The sequence below is a fragment of the Antrostomus carolinensis genome, unplaced genomic scaffold, assembly GCF_000700745.2.
Source record: "Antrostomus carolinensis isolate BGI_N321 unplaced genomic scaffold, ASM70074v2 scaffold22860, whole genome shotgun sequence".
Classification (NCBI taxonomy): Eukaryota; Metazoa; Chordata; class Aves; order Caprimulgiformes; family Caprimulgidae; genus Antrostomus; species Antrostomus carolinensis.
The window spans coordinates 13,369-37,542 of NW_010289384.1; positions in this window are offsets into that span (position 1 = coordinate 13,369).

Genomic DNA, 24,174 nt, shown 5'->3' on the forward strand with positions numbered 1-24,174 from the left:
GTGAGCACTCTTGGGATGTGCACTTGTGGTTTTGCAATGCTGCCCAGGCTTGCTTGGTAAAGTGGAGTGTGACTGGAAAAACATCAAGATGACAAGGACTCCAGTCTTGCTTTTTCTCAGCATCGCTCAATCTTCTCCTGTGTGTTTGAGAGTTGGGTGTTCGGAGTTTTTCCAGCCTATACTATTTCCCTTGTTAGTAGCCTAAAAAGTTTTTAGAACTTATGTAATTTGGAAATGCCTCTTTACTTCCCATTTCTTTTCAAGTACAAATTCCATCTGTTGCTTCCTTGCAGGGTAGAGCAGGTGCTGAAGGGCCAGTGACCTGGAGCAAAAATGAGGACGTCTGTTCCTGAGAGACAGAGAAAGTGCCAAAGAAGGCTGCTTGCAGTGAGGCGAGTACCAAGAACTTTAGTAACCAAAGATACAGAGAAGGGTGCTTGCCCTTACTTTGTGACTGTGTCTTCAGGGTAGGGCACTGGCACTTGCAGGCTGGACCAGACAGTACTGGCCAAAGGATGGAGGGGACAACTGGAAGCTTTAATCTTTCTCTACTTCCTTCTGCCTTTCAGGTGTATAAACTCTCTCATCTCTATCCTATTACTGTTACTCCAACACAGGCACAGTTCTGCAGGTGAAATACACAAAGGGTGTTTGGAAGCTCATTTCCTGACTTTCTCTGCTAGTCTTGCTTGTTAAGTGGCAGTTACCAAAGAAGTACACAGTTCCCATGCACTGCTGCTTGTTTCAGGGCACAGTAATACAGTTCCAGGTTGAAAGAGAGAAGTTGTAATGTGTCACTAACCAAGAGACCTTGAGAAAACTTCTCGCCACAGTGCCAGCTGCGTTGCACAATCCTGACTCTGATTCTGTTCTGGCCCAATTCACATGTCCTCTGTTTAATGTTTCTCACATTCATGTGGGCTAGGGATCCACCTTTGATCCAGTCTTCTGGAAATATGTGCTCTAGTTATGAATATGCATTAGATGTTTGGGAACCGTATCAACAAAGGCCCTCTTTATCTTACTTTGAGATTACGTTGTTTTTGTTTGTTCTTTAAATCCTTGGAAAAAGTACTTTCCTGGCAAATAACTGCTGTTGTTTTAGGTACAGTGAAATATGATGTGGCTTATATCAGAAACTTGGTGAACTTGGAGCTGTTTTCTGCTTTTCTCTTCCGTATGATGTAGAGTTGAAATCAATACTGGTTTTCTGTACAAGATGCAACTCAATTCCCTAAAACATGACCTTCCTGTTTATGGATACTTCTACTCACACTACATGTACTTGGAAAGATTAAGTAGTGAAATCCAAATACACATTGCTACTGTGGACCCCCATGAAAACAACTAAGTCTGCTCTCTCTGAAGTTTGACTGATGCAAACTGATTCGGCCTTAGGTGAAGGAAATGCGTTAAGAGTAGTGCCTCTAGAGAGACCCTCCTGCCATTAATAGCCTGTTAAGAAAGGAAGCCTTGAACATACACAAATATTGTTGCTTGCTGTAAAACAGAGGTTCAGTTAAAGAAATGGGACACTTTAAATAGTAGAACAGCAAAGATGGATGAAATATGAAGAATTAACTGCTGCTGTTGGGTTATATTATTACCCAGAGTCTTTAGTTTAGATTTGTATGACTTGTCATTACTAGCGTTCTCTCAAAAAATGAGCATGGCTGCAGGTAGCCTTGCTTTAGTATGATTAAACAAAAAATTTTAAAAAGCTTGTCATGATAAAGGCATAGAATTTGATTATGAAACTTAAATGTGAAATTGGAAACACAGCTTGTAATGTGAAATGTTTTCTATGTGGAAAAACCTGGGTTTATCCAAGGACAGACTGACCACAAGATTACCAAATGCCAGTGGCAATTACAGCTTTATTGGATAATGCACTGTGCAGATCCTCAGCTTCTGTAAACTGTCCTAGCCCTGAGAAGTTCAGAAGAGACAAACTGACAGGTGCAGATCTGACCCACTCTTTCTTTTAGTGAATATATATATATATATATTTATTTTTTTTTTATTAGCCATCAGCTTTGTATCATTATCTAGTCATACATCAACCCTGGTGTTTCTTTCTGTCTGTTAAGAATTGGAGGAGTTTGGACACTTAATTAAAACTGAACCCTGGTCAAAAATCAAGCCTTTTAATTTTTAACTTCTGTGTTTAGCAGGCATCTTTAATGTGTAAGCATGTGTAAGCAATGTGGTTGTTTGTTCTAAATTACACCTTTAACAGCTTTTCTGATTGCTTACTTACAGCAAAAACCAGGCAAGCAAACACATCCCAAACTGTATTTTGAATTAAAAGCAGAGTTTGGTGAACAACTGTACTGCCTATATTTTCTCCTTCTAACCTTATAACAGATGTAGTCTGTATCTTCTTAAACCTGAAATAATAAATTAAAAATCCCCAGGTCTAGTTCAGTCAGAAAACAGTCAGTTGACATTTTGGTCAACAGGAAGCTGAGAGGGAGAGTTGTGTTACACCAGCACAGGCAATTTTGGATGTAATTGTAAAAGTGAAAGCCTTGAGATGTTTTGAATCTGATTTTGCAGCTCTAGTCTCATTGAAGTACCACTTGATGGTGTCCAGCAGGACAGGGTCCCTTTGGCTGGATGATGAGGTGCCATGGGAGAAAATTTTAGGTAAAGTAAATGGAGAACAGTATTGTTCTATGGTGGCTTCTTAGTGACTGTGATTCTTCATCAGTGAAGCTTCTGAGCTGATCAGTTAATTTGTCTCTGAATGCAAATTTTGTCTTCTGAGTGCAAAGAGTAATGAGTGGGGAGGGCTTGACCCACTGTCTCAGCACAGGGCTACCTGTCACTATCAACAGCATCTCCACCATTCCTGTTTGAGACTCCCTCTTGCATGTCACCCTGTGGGAAGTATAGAAGTGTAGAAATAATAATGGTGAATGGGGCAGGAGCACGCCTTCTGGCTGCCAGCTGTGTGGGAGCAAAACATAGGTAGGTGCTTCCCAAAGCTTCTCTCCAGGTCACCTCAAACATACAGTGACAGAAGAGTGCACAGAGCTCCCAATCTGGGGTTGCAGCTCTGAAGCATGTTACTGGGGTGTGAACTGCTTTAAACAATTCCCTTTCGAATTAAGTAAGCTCAGTCTGTGTGTTGGCTTTTCAGGCACCCATCTGTACAGAGCGGATCTGCTTGCTCCCCTCTGAGGATCCCTTCCGTCCCTCCCCATCGGCGTTGTTGGGGGATTAAAGCAGCGGCAGCCCCATACACAAACGCAGCTGGTTCCATTTGGTCAGCCTGAGCCTTGCTGTGAAACCATGACAAGAATTCCAGTAAGTTGGCAACACTGAAACACAAAGAAAACAACAATAGGAAAAGTCCTTCCGTGCAGAAAGGAATGTTTCAAGCACTGTTCTCCTACAGTGAAAGGAGAGAGGGTGGGAGGGAGGAGAGAGATTTGAAGAGGGCAGGTCCCCCCTCCCCCGGCAGCTCTGGATCTTGTGATGGAGAGATCTTATCCTCTCTTTGTGATTCAGAGGTGCCAGGAAGCTAATTGAATATTCTGATCTGCCCCCAGTGTTTCTTGTGGCTTGACCCCGGTGCTGTGTCGTACCACTACACCAAACAGCCCTGAACCTGCATAAATCACAACCTTGCAAACGCCTGTGCTCCACATCATCTCCCCCTTCTCCCCCCCCAGCCCCCCTTTTCTATCTTAATAGATAGAAAACCTTTATGGAAAGGTTTAGGGGGATTAGCAGCCTACAAGACCTGGAGAAAAATCACAATCTGATAATAAGCACCAGTATGTTCCTCTTTTGCAAGAATAATGCAGGACACCTCTACCCCTTAATTGAAATTGCAGTCCACGGCAAAAAGAAGAGTTATTGCTTTGAAATATTGCTCAAGTTCTGTTGCAGCATCAGCAAACACCCACTGTAGTATAATGAACATGGCGTGAAGCTGACTTAAACAATATATGGAAATTATAAAGGTGGTGTCATTAAAATTAATCTGACAAAGCCTCCTGCAAGACAAATAGGCCCATCTTTCACCCAAGGTATGTATGCACAGTAGGGATTGTTCACGTGCATGTGTAAATGTGCACACATAGAGAGAAAGGAACGGATGCATTTTCTGCATGGAAAGCTATTTCTGAGCAATATAAAACAAAATAATTATTTAACTTCACACAGTTTATGTATGATGCTTCTGATCATGCAAGCAAAGCCTCCAAAATGTTTGCCCTTTTCCCAGGACTGCATGCCATCCTGAAGTAGTAGGGTATCTTTCTGTTTCCCCTGTGATACTATGCACTGTTCTACGCTTGCTAGTAGGTATATGATCCCTGAAATGGCAGCAGTAAAACACAGGCAGACATTTCACATGTGTTGCACGCACTGTTGGAGAGTTAGAACCAGAGTTAGCTGTCTCCAGCTGATATCTTGAGCATTCACAGCCAAAGCACTTTACCAAACTGATTTTATCTGCTAAGAAGGTGCAGAAGTAGGTTTCATCCCTACAGTTTTCCTTTCACAATATTTGTGTGAGGAATAATGATAATAATAAAAAGTTCCAAGCTTTATCCCCTGCATTGGTAGTAGGTGTTGTGACATTTTTCAAAGTTGTGAAAATTGCTTTTCTCGTTTGGAGCTTGCCTTTGGGATACTCAGACCTGGGACATATTTCTCTAGCAATCTGAAATTCCTTTGGTCTACTTGAAATACGCAGTGTAGCAACGACGGACTCTGGTATAAAGTCTGCAGAGTGCAGGGACTTGGAAGCATCTTGCCTATCCTGCAAAGTGTGGAAGGAGGGGCAGAGGCAGCCTGTGGCTGCGGGGCCTGGAGCAGTGCCTGATTCCCTCATGCTAGTTCCGGGGCCACTGGGTATAAAGAGCTTTATGCAATGTCTGGAGGGTGGGAGTTTATAGAAAACGCGATGTCTCAACAGGCGAACACGCCTTTCTTCTGCAAGTAGCGGGATAAGAAAAAGACACCAGGCTCCTTGTGCTGCTGCTGTGCAGATCAGCACCTCGGAGTCGAGGAGCCAGCTTCTTTGGGAGCTGGAGCATCCCAGCCCAGATGGGACCTCGCCATCGGATGGATGGAAGAGCAGCTGCTGCTTGCAAACTGCTCATATTATTCACTGCATGCATAATGCAGGGCAGTTGCCAAGGTAAGCACTATGCTCTGGTCTCTCTGGAATGGGACTTGCACTGCAAGGAGCACATCCCTGACCAAAGTGCCTGAAAGTAGAGAGTTAACGGGAGCCGATTCAAGGAGTTCTTTCTAATAGCTAGGGGAAACAGTTGGTTCTTTCCAGGAGTCTTTTGGTGGAGCTGATTTCTGTTGTGGAAAGGAAGTAGTGCAAACACCACCAGCTCTTTAGCTTCACTTCATCTTGGTTTTAAATTATCCCAGGATGTTTTTTCTGATTGTTTTTCTGGTTTGTATGAACTTTTTTTCTGTTTGTACAAGACAGCAGCACAGAAATGTTGCTAAATTTGGAGGGACAGCTTTGAGTTTGCAGCTCCATGGTCTGAATTCAGTTTTTCAGAGATGCAGGTGGGCAGCTTATCCTGCAGTGAGTGCTGCTTACTTACTGTGGATAAGGTTTAAAAATAAACCAACCGACAAGAAAACAACCCCAGAATTTTTGCATTTTTTCCCTGCGATCTTTGTGCCCTTCTTGCTGCTGAAGTGTGGGTAGTTTTTCAGAGCAGAGTTCACCTGCATTCCAAGAGCAGGTTTGGTGACCACTAGATTTGTACCTAGAGTTGTTTTTGATGAGAAGCGCCCGGGCTGCGGCACTTGCACGTAGACAGGTTGCGCCTGTGGTGGGGTTGTGTGTCGACAGGCTTGCGTACGTGTGGTACAGGCAGTCATTTACAGAAGGCTATAAGAAAGAAACAGATGCTTAGTCTGGAGCACAATAAGCTTCCCTCAGTCGGTCTCAGACACAGATTTGAAGTTGAGAGAGGGAGAACTTTTTCTTTGGGCTTTGCTGTTGCTAGGCGACATGGGGAGCATGTGACGGGCAGAGCAGGCTGAGTGCCTCTCCTCTGGCACTAATCTGGCTGCTAGGGATGGAGTAGCCGTGTCTCCAGTCCTCTCCCCGGCCCGTGACTACAGCCCGTCTCTTCCTGTCTCCCCCTCTTGGCACAGTTTAGTTGCCCAGCAGTGAAAAGGAAGCCAGTCTGGGTGGAGCAAGGGTGGCTGAGGTGCATTTCCTCGGCTGCGGGTATTGACCCGGCAGTCCTGCTGGTTGTGTGTGTGTCTGTGTATTACGTGTGCGTTCAAACGGTTAATCTTCTTTCTTTGCTCAACTCTTAGTTTAAGCTCCTTAGACAGAATCAAGTAAGTAATTATACAGCAACTGCTGCTAGCAGCTCCCACTTATGAGCAGCGAAATAGGAGATAGCTAATGTGCAGCAGGAGACTTGCTCTAGCCAAGGAGGTCACACTGGGCAGAGTTAATCCTGTGCACTATTATTTTACATTGGATAGAATGGAAGCTGCAGTGCTGATCTAAAAGTTTATTTCCTTGCTCTATAGCCACTTTTGACTGTTCAGAATGTGCCTGGTAAAGGACATGACAGGATAAGCTTTGAACTAGCATCCATAGGCAATGGAAGCACAAAGTTTTTTACTTTTGTGGTGGTCTTGTCCCCCGTCACTTCAGAGTAGAATAAGTGTGCAAATGAAACAGGGTGGTTTTAGTAAGGGGTAACCAATACCAGTGAAATCTCTGGATAGCAATCTTGGCTACACTGGGATTATTATTATGAAGTATTTGGTATCCTTAAGTTCCAGCTCCTTGAATGTCAGACTTGCTTTTTTTTTTTTTTTTAAAAAAAAAGGCATTAAGAGAACCATGAAAGCAATTCCAAGGCTCAGAAGGAAAATTGTGAAAATCTTATTATCTTGCCTAATCCTCAGTATTTTCAAAGGTGCTTCCATGATGTTTTTGAGGGTTTTTGTTGGCAATACCTGAGTGTTCCCAGTATAAGCTGGATGTCTCTAAGTGGTTTCACCTGGACAGTTGTTCAAATGATAATATCATGATTCTTCCTTGATTTATCTAACTCTGGATTTACTGGAATTGAACATACCACTTATAAACTGAATAAAAATACTACCTGTTCTAACTGCCAGTCATACAGGGCCTGGTTCTGCGACCTTTACTCTATAAACCTTGTTGCCTGTGGGGTAACTGTTATCAGAAAAAATTCCAGCTGGAGTCTAAAAAAGCTACCTAAGTGAAGGCAGTGTCAAGAAGGAGCATCATGGGACTAATGCTGTTTGTTTTGAGGGATCTCAAAGTGCTTCACTCTCATAGTCATAAACTGGAGACACGGGATTAAAGTTGTACTCGCTGCAGTTTTGTAGAGGGCAATGAGATCACTAGGGCAACTTCACATTTGAACAGCGAGTTCTTTAACATTACTGCAAAGCGTACCAGATCTACATGCTCATGTAGTATCTGTTATCGAGCTTACCTTATCTAACATGGGAGGACTGCTGTACTTTTTTATTAAGACTTTAGTACATTAAAGTTTTAGTCTTTTTCCTGTTCTTAGTGGTTCAGCACCAGAGGAACTGTTAGTTTAGTTTCTTTACAAAATTATTTGTACATATAAAATTATATATAAATAATTAATAGAAACTTGCTTTTCTTTATAAAAAGAACCCTTTTTTCTAGACACAAAGTATTAAGAATATTCTTCACAAATCTTCTATAGTTAATATTCTCGTATCCTATATATTTCAGATAACTTAAATTTCCTTTGTTGCTTTTTGGTGTCCCTTAAGTCCTAATGACCTACTTTCAACAGAAAGGATTTAAATCTTCCAGAAAATAAATGTATTGTTATCAAAATAATATGAATTAATTTAATAAAGGACATTTATACTGATTTTGAATTTTGTAAATTCTGTTAAGTTTAGTGCAAGTTACAAAACAATGCCAGTATAATCTTTTTTCAGACTTGCATGTACTTACACTGAAATTCTGGCTTTGCTGCAATTTGTTGCAAAGTACTGAATTGCTATGTAAAGGCCAGGATTTCACTGTATTGTGTAGTTTACAAGGTTTAAATTGCTGTTTGCCTCCCCCATCTTTCTAGTGGTGGTTACTTCTGAAGGTCTTTTTATTTCTTTAGCATGCTTTGTGTATGGAAGCAAAGGTGACAGATTCACATTGCTGTGAATGATATGCAATCAGTGATTGCTTAGCTAGGCTGTATATTTTCCTTGCTGATAATCATACTATTCATGTAAACTTTTGAACTCAGAAATGCAGCTGGAAATGCAAGCATCTCCATTAATGGTCATTCTCTCTACATATATGCTAATTTTTTTAATTTTTGGATTCTGTATTGAGTTAAGAGGCCAGAAGATCACAGCAAGATTGACTTCCAGGTTTGGTTGGGTTTTTTTTTTGATTCTCATTTTGATGACTCATGGTTTACTGACTTGTTTAAGGTTTATGTTGTTGATCTCAAGATCAGAAGACTTTTAAAAAGTGAATTTTTTAATTTATTTATTTATTTATTTATTTTTTTAGGAAAGCTGATTATCTGTTCTGTATGCATCTTGGCAAAACATGATTTGTGCAGAAGCTTTGCTGTAACACAGAAGTTAGTGCATCAAATTCGATTGCATCTTAAATCTCTGCAATGATAAATCATCAGCTTAAATGTGTCCCAGGCGAATCTGACTAAAATTGTTTACCATTTTAAGGTCTCTATTAGTTTGAGAATGAATGCTGTTTTAAGAATGAATCTATAAGGTGAGATAACATATCTCGGAAATCAAAATGAACATTTGCATGAAGTGAGGCCAGTAATGAATAGGTACGATAAGACCAAGTAGCAAAGAGCTACAACAACTTTTTCTAGAATGGCATGGAGAAACTTGCTTTTCCATCAAGCAGTAGTTCAATCAAGTCATAGTTCAATCTCCAAAATAACATTTCGGTGGTTTTTAGACATTGTCTTCACTCAAATCTATTTAATCTGTCTGTAGGATGATGTGTAGTGATGTTGCTGTAGGCGACAGGCCAGAGTGAGTATTGATACTCCCTTGTTCTGCACTGTGCCTGTCTAAATGACAGCAAAGCCTGTCTGTAAGATTATACCCCTGCCAAGACCTAGTGTTTGAAGACCTTGAGTGAGACTTTCCTTGGGGACTGAGAATTTGGGAGTAATGAAAAGGGAGAAAGGATGGCAAAGAAAGTGAACATACCAATGCAATGCTGATGTACAATTTAGTAGGTATTGTGCATGACCTACAGGCTGCAGTGTTCATAATCCTGCACGAGTATAATTTTGTTGGTTTCCCTTGGAGATGTACTCACACAAAATCAAGAGCAAAAATCCTACTGAGTGTCCATTGACCTGGCTCTGAATTAGTTTATTTCTCACAGTTTCTTATTAGTTTTACTTCTCACATTTTAGTTAATGAGTGGTATTTCTGTGCATTGACAGTCTTTTTTTCTTTTTTATCTTTTTTTTTTGTATGGTTCTTTTTAATGAGTAGCCCGCTTTTAGTACATCTCTTGAATTTTCTTAATAATTTACTCTTTTTCAGTGTTATGTTCAGCAAAGCATATCAGGAATTTGCAAAGTAATCAGCTAAAGTGAAGAATGGGACAAACCCCAGAATTTTAGTTAAAAATTGAAAGCAGTAATTGGATGACACCTGGTTAGATTTAGGTTCTTTGCCAAATGCTAGAATTACAGTAAATAATTAAGCTACAGCAGTCAAGACAAATGGAGACAGAGCATCTAAGGAGATTTCAGCTAAGATATACGTGTGATATATGCAATGCTTTTATTTCCCTGTCAGACAAACCAAAACCTTCTTTCATATATTGAGCTGATTGGAAATTTGAGCAGTGAAATCCTACTTTAATCCAGATTTACTTTCCATGTGTTTTGCAGGAAATGAGCAAGGATTCATTTGGGGGAAAGGTAGAATGCAATTTCATTATAATCTTTTAGTTCTTTTCCTTGTGGGCTTCCTGAATTGACATGAAATCAATCACACTCTTTAGAGCCTTTCCACCTCCATATGCCTTCTTGCACTGTTAGATTACTGCTAGATCAAAGCCCAGTGGTGGGGTTTTTCTTAACTTTTTATTTAGTTAATAAATAACTCATTATTTAGCACCAAACCTGGAGGTTCTTCTGTCAATATATATATATTTTTTAAATCTGAATACTCTTATTTTTAATTGAGCAGTAAACAGGCACATTGTAGAGCTAGTTCGTGTTATCTTTATGAATATTGGATCAAATACCATTCAGTCTTCCTACAATACTGATTTTTAGATCTGAGAGCTTGTAAAAACTCTTCAGATGACAGACAAATATGTAACTTTGAATCATATTGTACTGTTGCTTTTATAAGCAGGAGTTTATAATTGTTTCTCCTCTTCTAGAGCTCTGCTTAAAAAGTGATGGAACCATATAGCACTTTGGATATTTCAAAGGAAATTACACTTTCTAGAAGTTGGCATTGTTGAAAAACATTAACGGTCCCTTCTAATTAATGATCTACAGGTTGACATCTATTTAAAGAGAAGTTGATGTTTTTATTCTACTGTGGCTAATTAGCGATGATAATCAGATAATTTGTCAGCTTCTTTTTAAGAGCTTACACTGAATGTGGCAAATAAAGGACAGAGCTGTTTTTCAAATTATTTAAAATTAAAGTGCTTCTTTATGTAATTTGATGATTATGCTTTATTCTTAAAGATACCTTGAGCTGTTTCAAATTGAAGGAATAACAAGGTTTCTTCTGAGTCAACCCAGTTCAACTCCATTAGTTTCAAAGAAATTATCTCTGAGTTGTACTGATCTAAGAGATAGAAAATGGGTTTCAATGAGAACACTTCTTTTAATAGCTTATTATTGTCTGAGATCCATTTTGTTGTCCACTTTCTTATGATAATGTTCATTTTATTAACTGCTTTTTGCTTCCTTAACTCAGCACACTTTTAGAACAGTTTAAGAAAATGAAGTTTAATGAGTAAGCATAGGAAAGCTTAATGGAACGGATAGCCTTTAGTGGATTCCGTAAGCTTTTACTGTTGGTTTCAAGGCTTTTAATGTTTTCTTTGTTTTGCAGTACTTAAAGTGGATTAAAGATCTAAGGGTCACTGTTACAAGTTTTGTTTTGGATTAATGAAATTACATATAAGAGTTGACTGAAATTGTTCTACTTTCATGACCTATTCTATTTTATGCTTTTAACATGACTAAGTTGCCTTTGTTTTACAATCAAAAAGGCAGATCTTCAGGAAAAGGGCACTGTTTACAGCCCAGTTATTTTCTTGCACTCACCCTGCTGAGTTGAGTCAAAGGACGGGTAGGGTACGTTCCAATAGGGATTCCCTTTGATAGCGATTGCAGGCTCATGCTTTTGTAGAGCAAGAAGGGTGGGGGTTTTAGTTGTGTTCTGTGGCATCTCTAGGGTAGGGGGGAAAAAAAAAAGCATAGCCCACAAAATATCCCAGGAACTGATACTTTCACTGATACATTTAGAATGTAGGTAATGGTTTTTATCTTCAGAAACCATTGTGCACATTATCATCTCAGATAAATATACCACAGAGTTTTCAGTTCAGTTTGAGGAAGCATAGGGCCTGCAGAACTGGAGTACATATATATATCAATAATCCTCCCCAGGTTTGCTCAGAAGAAGGAAGTTTGCTATGTAAAGTTGATGTCATTCAACAACACTGGGAGACCCCATTTAACTCTGATCAAGCCCTTGTCGTACCTTGTCATCTAAGGGTACAATTTCATGAGAAGTGATGAGCCAATTGAAGAGTTCACTGCTTCTGGAAGCAGGAGGCCCCACTCTCCTTACCTCTTGCCTCCAATGTCCCATTCCCATGTTGTCACCAGCCTTGACTCCTGTGTTTGTACTAGCACCACTGCTTATTGGACCTCTCTGTGAGCTGCTTCCACCTAAAAACCTGGAGGAAAACAAAGCCAGGCCTAGGGAATTAGGTGGTTTCCTGGTGGCTTAGTGATTTAAAGCAGCATGCAGAAAGGTCTGTTAGTTACTGGAGTTTGGGAAAGAAATCGAACCTTGCCATCAAGTGGGAGAAGGGGTTGAGTTGGAAAGAGGGAGAGAAAGAGAGACCCCTTTTTCATATGGTAAGTCAGTGAGTTGGCTCAGCTGGCCAAGCAACCACTGCTTAATGCTACTGCTAAGAACATACAGGAAATGCTTGGCTAGCATGCTAGTTACAAGAGTGGTCCCATCAGGGCTGTAGTGAACCAGTGTTAGCACTGTGGGAAACCCTTTTGTAAAGTTGTCTGGTGTAAACAGATGGCTTGACTTGAATGGGACTGCTCACGTGTTCACTTTTGAGCAGGATTGTAGAGCTGTTCTCAACCTGCAATGCAATAAATGAGCTGGATGATAACCAAACACATGGAATGCTGCTGCAGTTTTATTGGCCTTCTAGCTGTGTTAATAAAAATAACTTTTACTGCTGTGAGGTCTAATAGGTTTTTAAACTATTTCATGTGAAACAAATGAGCTACAGTTTGTGTCTGAAATGAATGACAAAGTTTGTGGTGTCTTCCCTATGAATATATGAGCCATTTTTATTAGCTTTGCAGTTGTTACTTTTCAATATGAAGTCTGACACAAAATGCACTTTAAAGCCTCACTGAAAATTAATTTTTGTTTCTAGTATTCTGTAAATGTAGCAAAGTCCTGAAATTCCTTTTGTTACCTCTATAGTACATTAAAGGTATTTAGTGGAGTAATTAAACTGCATCTACTTCAGTTGTTAATCTGAGCCTCGACAAATTTCTGTTGGCTGAACCAATAGGAAATCTGAATGGAGCCTCAGACTTAGCTCAGCTCGTAGCTGTGGTCTGTCTTTTCGCTCAGGCAGACTGGCCATCTGCTTCACTGGGAGCTCTAACTGGGTAAAGAGGGCAACAGTGACTATCGGGCTCCTTTAGCACTGGCAGAAGTGATATTTTGTCATGTAATTTGCATTCTAACTGTAGGCAATTTTAAAAAATGTCAATTTAACAGTGAAAATGCAAAAATGCTATTATTACTGGCTTTTATTTGTTTAGCCATTTTAAACTTAATTAAGCCTTCCACAGAATGTTATAAAATGGTTATCTTACAGTGAAAATACAAAAAATAATAGAACTTTAAAGCTGGACTTTAAATCCTTTAGAAACTTGGGTGTCTTTTGGATTTGTTTGAGGCAAAGAGAAACTAAAAGAGAAATAGTTAAATTCCATAAAATAATAAGTAGCAAAATTCAAATTAAGAGTGAGGTAAAAGCTCCAATCTTGATGAAGTACTTTATCCATACTAAGATTTTATCACTTTATTTTCTGTTAGGTAACAGAAACCATTCTTCCTTGGTTTTTTGTTTTGTTTCTTAAAGAAAAGGTGCTTTAGCACTTGATTGACTCCCCGCTCCCCCAAGATATGCAATACTTTTTAACTTGTTGGCCCATTTAACTTTTTCTAATAGGGGTCAAAAATTCTCAGACATAGATCCCAAGAATTTTCATAAGGTAGCAGAGGGAAGGAGAGCCAAATTACCACCCTGTTAAGGGAAAATCTCAGTCACTAAACGTTCTGTATGGAGATTCTGACTCTGTGGCCAGCAATATACCAGGTGTGGTTGCAATCTTCTTCCTAGCAGGCATTTTGAAAGACTGATGAAAACTATTGCTATGAGGAAAGGATGATGATTTAAAGGTTGCAAGTCTGTAGGCAAAAGCCTGCAGTTCTGGAAGCAATGTTATTTATATGTTGTGTGCTACCACTGTGAAACTTGGGAGACAACATGTACCTTGCCTGTGGTTTTGTGCGCTTGCTTCTGGATGTAAGTACACAGTGTGCAGTGCTTGTATGCTCTTGTGTTTCCAAGGATGCAGCAAGTGTAGGGCTCATCCAGCTACACAAGCTAGAGCAAGAGACCCTTCTTCCCTGCTATTCACCTCTGTGCCTGAAGTGCTACTTAGAGTAGCTAGCTAATGTAATTTAAATAATTACTTAAAATACTATGCCTAGCAGCCACCAATGAACGGAAGTAGCAGCAGAATCAAGCATCCTTATAAAATCCAAATGAGTGAGTAAATCTGACAGTTGTAGAGTTTGGCTAATTAGAGATCTAAGTAAAATGCTTCTATTGAAGCTGACAGGAAGGTTAATGTTTCAGTGGGACATTTCTTGTATTTATCCTCTTCCGACTATGTCTTTTTAATTTAACAAACTCATTAGTATTACTATTTGGGTGAAAGGATTTTTTTTTTTCTTAACTGGAAACTATAAAGAAAATATAACACATTTAAAAATGAAATAGCTAAAGGATGATGTAATTCTTATTGTTCATTTTCAGGTCTATTAAGATAAAGTTGCACTTTGTATGAACACATTGGACAGCACTGTTGTTTCAGTTCAGGTGATCCTTCCTTTATTCAGGCCTCCCTTGGCACATGGAATTTCCTTTTCAAGAAGCTTGATAAGAAGTGACCAGCCATAGCTATTAGCTGCTAGCTGAAATTGAGGCACTACTGAATAAAGGAGGAACATGATGAGTGTCAAAGCATCCGAAGAGATATATGAAGTTCCTTATGTCATGCGCAGTAGTAAGTAGCATTAGAATGCTCTGGGCACAGTAGATGCTTTTAGCATGTGATCTATCTATTCTGTACTGACACCTCAGTTTTTTTGCTTTTCTGAAAATATTCTCACATGTTTAGTTTGCAACAAGTAACAGTCACTATATTAGAAGTGCAAAATGATGACTAGTACCCTGTGAAGCTTTGGGACACAACTTAAATTGTCTTTTTTATCTAAAGTCCCACTAGATATGATGGTGCTACTCAAGTAGTGGAGAATTTTGTTATAGATATGGGTTCTGTGGCAGGGAGGGAGAAAGAACTTTTGCAAGAGAGAAAGAGCTTTTGCTTTATGTGCTTATCATGTTTATTATCTGTAAGGGGAAGTGGTTTATGTTTTGCATGACAAGTTTGATTTTTAATTTAGTAACTTGCCTTTATAATATTCCAGCAAGGTTTGTGATTTGGCAAAGTGTTATATGTTGCATAGCAATTTTGAATCTAGCAATAATACATAAAAGAAATTTAAAAAATTACACAATTTCACTGTCACAAACTGGATTGGAAGGCTCTTACTGGGGCTGATTCCTAGTGCTACAATGACTCATCAGCTTTCAGGAGAGCATGACTGAATTGAATGCAGTGCATCATCTCAGCATGGGGTCTAATTTGGAGAAGAAATGGCACATTGGTTGGAAAATTTATCTAAAAAACAGTACAGCTCTCAAAAGGAGAATAGCTTCCCGAGAAGGTTGTTTTATCATCTACTACTGCATCTGTTGGACTTCTTCAGTGGTATGTACTGTATCTGTTCAAAGTTGTTTAAGCACTTTTTTTTTTCTTTCTTCCATTTTCCACATGCTGTGAAGTTGTCAATAGTTCCTAGTCTTGAAGATTTTCCTTGTTTGGTGATAGTCTCCCCCTCACTCTGTTACCCAATTGTTATTCTACAGCAGCCTTGGGGCCATTAGCAAGGTTCATTCTTATGAAAATGCTTGGGATGCTTCCTTCTGTGAGTAACTGGAGGTGTCTTTATTTCTACTGTGTTTGTTTGTTCTTCTTCCTCTTTGTGTCATTTGGTCAATTAGAACAGATTTTTGCATATTTAATGTGCCATTCATGAAAAAGAAGCTTCTGGGATTTAGGACATCTCCAATATGTACACTTCCCTGGAGGTCCACAGTGCTTGCTTCACTTACCCAGCTAACAATCATAATTGATTTATGTGGATTAAGACACCTGGTGTCAAGAGAACTGGTTGAGGTTATCCAGTTTAGTGCAGAACATGTTCTTTACGTGTAATGTGTCTGAAATACGTTTTTATATTGTGAAGGCTAATCTTTCGGTACTGCCAATACTGGTTGTCTTGAATTTGTCCATACAGATAATAACTTTACTAAATTCTCTAAGAAAGCAGTACAAATCGTTTTTATTAGTCTCACCTTGGAAAATACTTTATATACAGTTGGGGTTAAAGAAAATGCCCAACAAAAATTAATGGCTGATTCTCAGTTATCACTGAAGTACAAGAAATTTGACAGCGACTTAAGTGGAAGAAAGAAGCTGGTCTGTTCATTATAGGGAATATTTACTTTATCAGTAGAAAGGAGTATCACCTCCTGTCTATTAGAATTAGCCCTTGCTTAAAAGGATTATTTCTTATTCCTGCCTTGTTATAGGACTAAGATAGTAAGAGTTTATTTGTTGCTTTTTAAAAAAAGTGTGTGAGTTGAAGCAAGATTATAAAGGAATTTATTTTTTCTTAATTTGCTTGTAGTACTTTATGATGGTAAAGATACACAGTATGGATATATGTTTTTTGTGAGCATGTATGACAAATAAGCTGTCATGATTTTAAGTTTAAGAAGTTTATTTTTTTTTTTTTTTACATTTAGGATCAGTGTAAATAATTTTAAAATATTGTGTATCTTAATTTCCTTTAAAACCAGAATGACTGGTTTTAAAGTGATAATATAGAAACCGTAGTTATTTTGTTCTGAATACCAGAGCTTTAAGACAAAGATAGCTTAAAACGGAGAGTTTTTTCTAAGAGGTTTATCAGAAAATAAGGAGCTTGTTCTCTTTATTATTAGTTCAGACTTGAAAAAAATAAAATTGAATAGATTAGTTAAAAATTAATTTATAAACAGTTTGTATTTTTGTCAGGCAGTTTGCATTCATTGCTTTTTCAATTAATTCTTAAAACTAAAGTAAGGTAGAGAGGATGAGGATTATGAATATCTTTAACGTTGCTAGGAGGCATTTACAGTGTCATTCCTTTGAACTTGATGTCTGCAGGAGACTTGAACTCATTTTTCTTTGCAGGAAAGCTTTCCTGCTTAGTCTCAGTAGATTAAAATCCTGAATTTCTTTAATTCTTGGATTTATGCTGAGGCATTAGCATATAGTCCTTTTATAACTGTATTAACTGAAAACAAATAGTTTAACATAGAATACACTAATTTTAAGTATTTTTTAAAAAGATTTGCATGTGAGCATTGTTAAAATGAGATCTGATGCTTTAGTTTTAACAATTGTTTTAGTTGACAAGTGTCTGTATGTGCAAGAGCACGCAGACACAAAGCACAGAATGTAACGCAGATCTTGCTGTCTCCAGACTCCCCCCCCTCCCATTTTTTAACTACTTGGCAAGTGGTTTTGAAAGGAAACCATAAAAATCTGCTGTTGCTGCAGTGAAATATGGTATTTCTCAGTCCATACTTAAAGACTAAATTTTCACTTTTGTTCTTGAATTTTAAGGTGCTTTTTATTAAAAATCAGTGAGTAAAAGTTTAAGATAGAAGTATTAGGTTCTAATCTGACAGGCAAGATCTATTTTTTACAACTTGTGATACCCATCATTCCACTGAACTCAGTGTGTGATTTACTCAAAATTTCCTCTCCTGTGAGTATGGAATATCTAGCTCATTCATCTGAGGTGGAAATAGACGCTACTTATCCAGTTAGGCTTACAGAAAGAAACAAATGAGCAAAGGTTAAACTTAAGTTTCTCTTCTCTTTTCATTCCTTTCACCCTCCTGATATCAGTTCCATTTATAATCCAGTAATATATAAAGTTCTACATGTGAGTGGATTTTTAGGGAGAAGGACTAGAAGAATGATTTTCTGCTGTTTGGTGGAGCAAAAGCTACTTTATTATTGTTGTCAGTGGGTTTCTGCTAATTTTTGAGAAAGCAATTCCCTGTGCAACTGGGACTTGGGACCTAAATTTCTTATTCCAGTTAGTGTCAGATCTGTTACTTTAAGTTTAGTCCTTTATCATTTGCACATCTCCACCTGTAAAATAATCTGAAATAATCTGTTATGATTTGTGTACTAGAAAGTTTTCTAAAATGTTGGCATCTTTGCTTGAGGGCTTGGAAGTGCATAATAAAACAATCAAATAAAATAAACGAAGTACTTCTGCACATGCATCACATGATGATGTTGGTATTCAGAAGAATAAATGGACTCAGAAACAGAGTAGACAACTTTTGTGAAGAGTAATGCATGGATCACTGTTAAACACAGCAGAGTTAGAGATGGAGTCTCGGGCTAGGTATCCTTCCAACACGGTTGGTAGAAGGTTCAAGGTGCATATACCTTATTTCTCATGCTGTCTGCCAAATATACAAGCAAAACTGCATGTGCCTCGTACTGTGGCTTACTGGAGTGCTATAGGAGAAACAGTAGAACATGAAGTTGGTGAAGGGAAGAAAAGCACCATTTGGCCTTTGCTTGTTGACACTGGGGCACCTAGGTGAGTTCTGTTATCTGTATGCTGCAAACTGTCTAGGTTATGACCCTTCTTTTTGTTTAACATTTGTACAGTGCGAGGCATAAAGAGTCCTTGATCAACTACTGAGTCTGTAGATACTATTTTACTAATAATAATCTTGTTATAATATGTAATTGAAGGATAATTTATTAATAGAAATCCTGTACTCCCTTATTAACCTTGTAACTGTCTCGCCTGCACTGCAGCTCTTCTCCTTCGCCTACCAATCTGTATACAGAGATCTTGCAGTCATGTGAAGTAGGTGCAGACTCACATTTGTAGTGTCTTTTTGTTGATATTGTCAGTTAAATTTATTTCTCTAATATTATATAGTTGAGAGACATGTAGGTACAAAAGACTTTCTGTGTTGCAAAGTCTTGAAGACTGAAGATAAATCTTGTACTGCTAAATGCTCGTGTGATCTGTGGGTTTTTTAATCTGCATAGTTTATATTAAATATAATGAAGTTTGCAGAGTGTAGAAAGACTGAAAGTTAAATATTGTCTCAAGGTATATGAAACAGCATAATTTTATCAGACTATTTTTCTGTATATTTAAAATTATCTTTGTTCATTTGCCTATTGTAATCGCTGGCAGAATACTGCTTTTCAGTATCACAGGGAATTTTACAATAATAAGCAAAAGTATTTCCTGAGCTATGGAGTTTACTTCTTTCTTCGTTAGTGTGGTAGAACAGAGATGGAATTTCCAGAGGTTCAGCTTCCCCTCCCTAAGCATTCCAAAACCTTGGGCTGTTTGACATGTAATTAAGCTAGGCAAAAATCTGACATAAAAGTGTATGGAAGGTGATTCTCCAGGATTCTTCTAGCTGCAAGGCCACTGGAGTGGGCTGTTCTGTTTGGGGGCCGAATGGGAACAAAGAGTACCCTTTGTTGGAAGGCAGAAAGGGAGAAAGGAGGGCTTGTCACGTATTTCTCTTTCTGTGAAATTTATGTGGAAGAGCCTGTAATGTACAGTTCATTTGCACTTATTTGTCAAAAAAATGCAGATCTGGTGGAACTGTTCGGTTGAAAAAATGTTGCCATGAAGAATGTTACTCTTTCAAATGCAAAAAAAATAAAAATAAAAATAAAAAATCTGTCGAGAGAGATGATTCCTGAAGTGTAAAGGAATTGCAGGAGTGTAAGTTTCATTTTTGAGTGGACAGTTTGAGAGTGGTACAATCTGCCCTGGGCTAAATACATTCTTCATTACTTCAAATCTTTCATTCAAATTTAACTGTTAAAGATGTGTTAGCAATTCCCAAAGGTATTGTGAGCACAAGGAAGAAAGAACAAATGAGAAGTTTTGGCCTATTCTGTATAGTCAGAATAGATAGTCATCGTGCCTTTAATCTGTGGATGACAAATGGGATTCAAAAGTTTTGTAGTCAAAGTTACACGTTTGAGGGGCTTCAAGGTTGAATGGGCAGGTAGAAAATGTATGGAAAGAATCAGAAAGACTAGAACTGTTCAGAGGGGAACTGAAAGGAGTCTAAAATAATGCAAGGAGTGGCAGAGAGTAAGGCAGTATTGTTTTCCAGTTTAAAATTAACATAACATTCTGGTTTTAATACAAGAGGATTGAATCTATGATTTAATTCTCAAGCTAAATATTTCTACACGAACATATTGGGGCAAATGGAGCACAGAGGAGACTGAGAGGGTGTAATGGACTGCCTTCCTATTGAAGACTGTATCCCTGTGGGTTAAACCCTTGTGCTGTGAAATGCCTGAAGCTATTAACCCCTCTCTTCTGCTGTAGTTCAATGTATGACTTAATGCGACATAGAGTAACGTTCTTTAGTGGCAGGGGGTTTGTCTTTGGCACTGGTTTAGCTTAGGATACTTCATTCCTATGTAGGCAACACTTGTGCAAAATTTGTCTTGCAGAACATAAGGTAAGTGTATTGAACAGTGCTTGTATTGCATTATTTCCTTTGGTAAGAGATACATTTATTTTTAATAATTGAAAGCCAAAACCGGTATTTTGTTTGGTTACTGTTTTGTTCAGTCTTTGTTCTGACAAAATCACTATTGTGTTGCTTTATTCCAGTGGAAAATGACTACCTGGCACGATCTTTGTGCAAGTAGCTTACCCAGAGCCAGTAATATTAGCCTTCTTAATTTTATGTGAGCAAATTGTGAATCTTAAACATCCACTCAGGAGTCTCTCATAAGAGAATCCCAGACACGGAGAACCACAGAAAGTCTAATGACAAAGTTAGCATAAAGCCCAAAGATAGCAAGTATAGCAAGAAGTTCAGAAATAGTGCTTGGGGCTGTATTTTTCCAGGGATACTTCTGATCTTTGGTTTGCATTTTTCAGTACTAGACTGGTTTATAACAAAGACGATATATTTGCTTTTTCCTTGGTGTTTTCCTGAATATTGAGCAGTTGAAACAGATCTGGTTTTTCAAAATTATTTTTGTTAATACCTGGAGATTCCTCTTTATATATGTTCTGGTGTGATTCATAAGGTCTGCCATGCTTTTTTTACTCCATATTTTAGTAGTGCTTTAATCACAGTCAGAAGACTAAAACTGAATTTAGTACAAGTAGAGCAACACCAAAAATTCAATCACTTCTGAATTTTGAACCTTCAAAAGTCACCTAGGTTCTTCTCTGTTAGCAAATTTTAAGCATGACGGTGAAGTTGAATTGGTTTACTGCTTGTTTTTAAACTCGGTGGTTGTTTCCTCCAGGAATCCTTCTAACAGGATTCTGTTTGCCTGAAAGAGGTGTCTGGTTTTATCAGCATCTGTCAGAGTAAATCAGAATCTCTATGGAAATTAGCTCATTAGTATTAATTTTTTGGCAATGTCTGACTGATTCGTCAGCTGCCTTGCCATTAAAAAAAAAAAAAAAACAACTTGTTGAAAGGAAAACCTTCCATAAAATTACTAATGACTAATTCTTCAGTGAATCAAGGCTTCAACTAATGGCAATAAACAAGTGGATACCCCTTGTCTTCTGACAGTCCCCACACTTGCTGAAGCCCAAGTGCTGCAGGCTCACATTGCGTAGCATATACCAATGCAAATACTCCTTTTGGACTCTGTATGCTTCCTCTGTGAATCCTTACTAGTCAGTGTGAGTAATGCCTGCAACAGTTTTACTTAAATTAATAGTTTAAAATATGTAACTCAGTTCACAGTAACTACATAACAATTCTTCAGATCTCATAAGTTTCCACTATTTATTTTTAGCAGAATATATACAGTTAAGTTTTGAGAAAATGGTCTCTGTAGTTGTCTGTAGTAACAAACCTGGTTATTGCTGGCATGGTTATTTTTCTTTCATTATGGATATTTCTTCTGAGTATTTGTAGCAGTAGTTTTGTAATCACACATTTTTCCCCCCGATTACTTTCCCTTTTATCAAAGTTAGAATTGTTTCTGTTCACTGTTGAAATACAAGCTTTTTAGAACCTTGGGTGAGAAGTGCCATGATATTGCAGATCACTTTTACTTGTTCCATATTATTTACTTTCAAAGACTGTCTTTTTGATGAATTAACATCACTATTTGCTATGTAATTTTCTTTGTTCTAAAGATAAGATAAAACAGTGACAAGTGAAGTATGTCTTTCATATTTTTTATAGATATTTCAGAGCTCTTTGCCTTCAGTTATAAATAAGCATGGAAGATAAAATTTGAAAAGTCTAATGCAATAATTAAATGAATATAACAGGTCTGCTGAAGAGTTGCATAAATGGACATTGATACAGCACTTAATGTATGTAGGTGTGAGCAACTTAAACTATAGTTCTGCAAAGTATTACATAGTTTAGGAGAACTACATGATTTGCAGGTTTTCTGTTAACTTTCAGTTACCATTTCTCATACTGTACAAAGCCTGCTATGTTTATAAGGCCTTCTAAAAAGTTTATCAGTGTTATCTCATCATTTTTATCACTATAAGGGTATGTTTAACTATAGTAACTTAATACAAGATAGGCAAAAATAAATTATCAGTGTTGTACGTAGAGTTTGAAATTTTTTTGGCTAGTTCTTATTTAGAAATAATATCCAGATTGCTCATATTGCTTGTTTATAAGCATCTGTTTCACTAGAAATTCTCGTCATGTGGATGCAGGTTTAGTACTGGAGTGTCACTTCTTTTTAAATAAGTGGCTATGAATATTCCAGTGGTTTTGAATAGCAATAATATACTAAATATACAAGCAGATTTAGTATTTGCTTTGCATAGTAATTCCAGTTGATAAATGGCGATTTATATGTTGTGTTTATTAGAGCTCTAACTGTTAATCTCATATGGAAATGTTGCTTTGTAGGGCAAAATTCAGTGAGAGGGCCTGGGATTCCAGAGTGAACTTGTACATTCCTTCAGGGCATTTTTGCAAGGGAGGTTGTTGTGTTTTAAAGGTAGTTGATAAGAGACCTGCACCACCAACCCCAGACCTGCACCACCAACCTCCATCATGCATTAGTCTATAGAAGGTATTTGGGTGAACATACTCCTGTACCACTCCGTACCACCATTTATCCAAGTGAAATTTTTGACCATTTGCAGGATACGTTATAAATCAGGATGTCACTACTAGACAATCAGATTTGAACATTCCTTGCATAAAGTAGCTTGCCTATATCCCTTAGGAATACATCATTTAACTGTGTTTATGTGACAGTGTTGATATGCCTGGTTTTACATGAAAGTTAGGGTAGCGCGTTATTTATGTCGTCATGAATTCAAAAAGTAGGTGGTTGTGTTTTATGTATACTAAGGTTATCTTCTCTGGACAAATCACTTAGAATAATTGAAAGATGTAGTTTTATCATATGACTATTAATTGAATCAGGAAACAGGATTTTTTTTTTCTTCAGAGTTAAGCTTTTCTACTGCCTCAGGTTTTTCAGTGTTCTCTGAGGTGCTGACAACAGATTAACATGAAACAGAGCTCTGTTGAACCTAATTGCATTATGGCTCATTGTTTTGGGGACCTATAAAACTGTTGACTCCCTTTTTATGAGGCCGTAGTCACAACAAAAGGCCATAAACAGTACATTTTCTCCTTCCTATGGTACTGGAGATTTCATTAGTTGACTCTAATAAAAGCCTGATCCAGCTGCATTTACACCTAGGAATGAACGTGTCTTTATCAGGTCTTAATCCTTAGTAGTTCAAGCAGGAGGGAATGACAGCAGGAGAGCTTTTGATCAGCCATAAATGTCTGAAAGCTTAATTTCTTTTAAAATTATTTGCTATGCAGATGTTGACTGAAGACATGCTTTCCTGTACTTCAGAGGAAAGACTTTACATATTAGAGCATTATTAAAAAACAAAACAAAACTGAGGACTTTCTAGACTTTCAAACAGTCACTGCTGAAATGAGATTTCCACATCAGATAAGTGGATTCTATTATTAATTTTTATTTTTATTTTTTTTAAATCCTTGGAGGCTCTAGGGAGGACTGATGTTTAGCATGTTTAGCCCTTAGAAATAACATGGAAAATTATGTCATGCCTTTATTTAAGTCTGTACTGTTTGTGAATTTAAAATTGATACATTCATTTTTTGGCTGAGAAGGTATATATATATATCTATATCTATATATCTCTCTCTATATATATATATAAAACTTATTTATATTTTTGTGTTATCTTAATGTTATTTTCCCTCATTTCCATGCTGTAAGGTGATGGATAGATTACAGTTGTTTGACAGGAATGCACTCCACTGTCTGTTTTTATATGCTGGTACTGCTAACCGGCTTATTACTCTGCTTTACCACAGGATGTGAGCAGGGTCAGTTCCGCTGTGGAAATGGT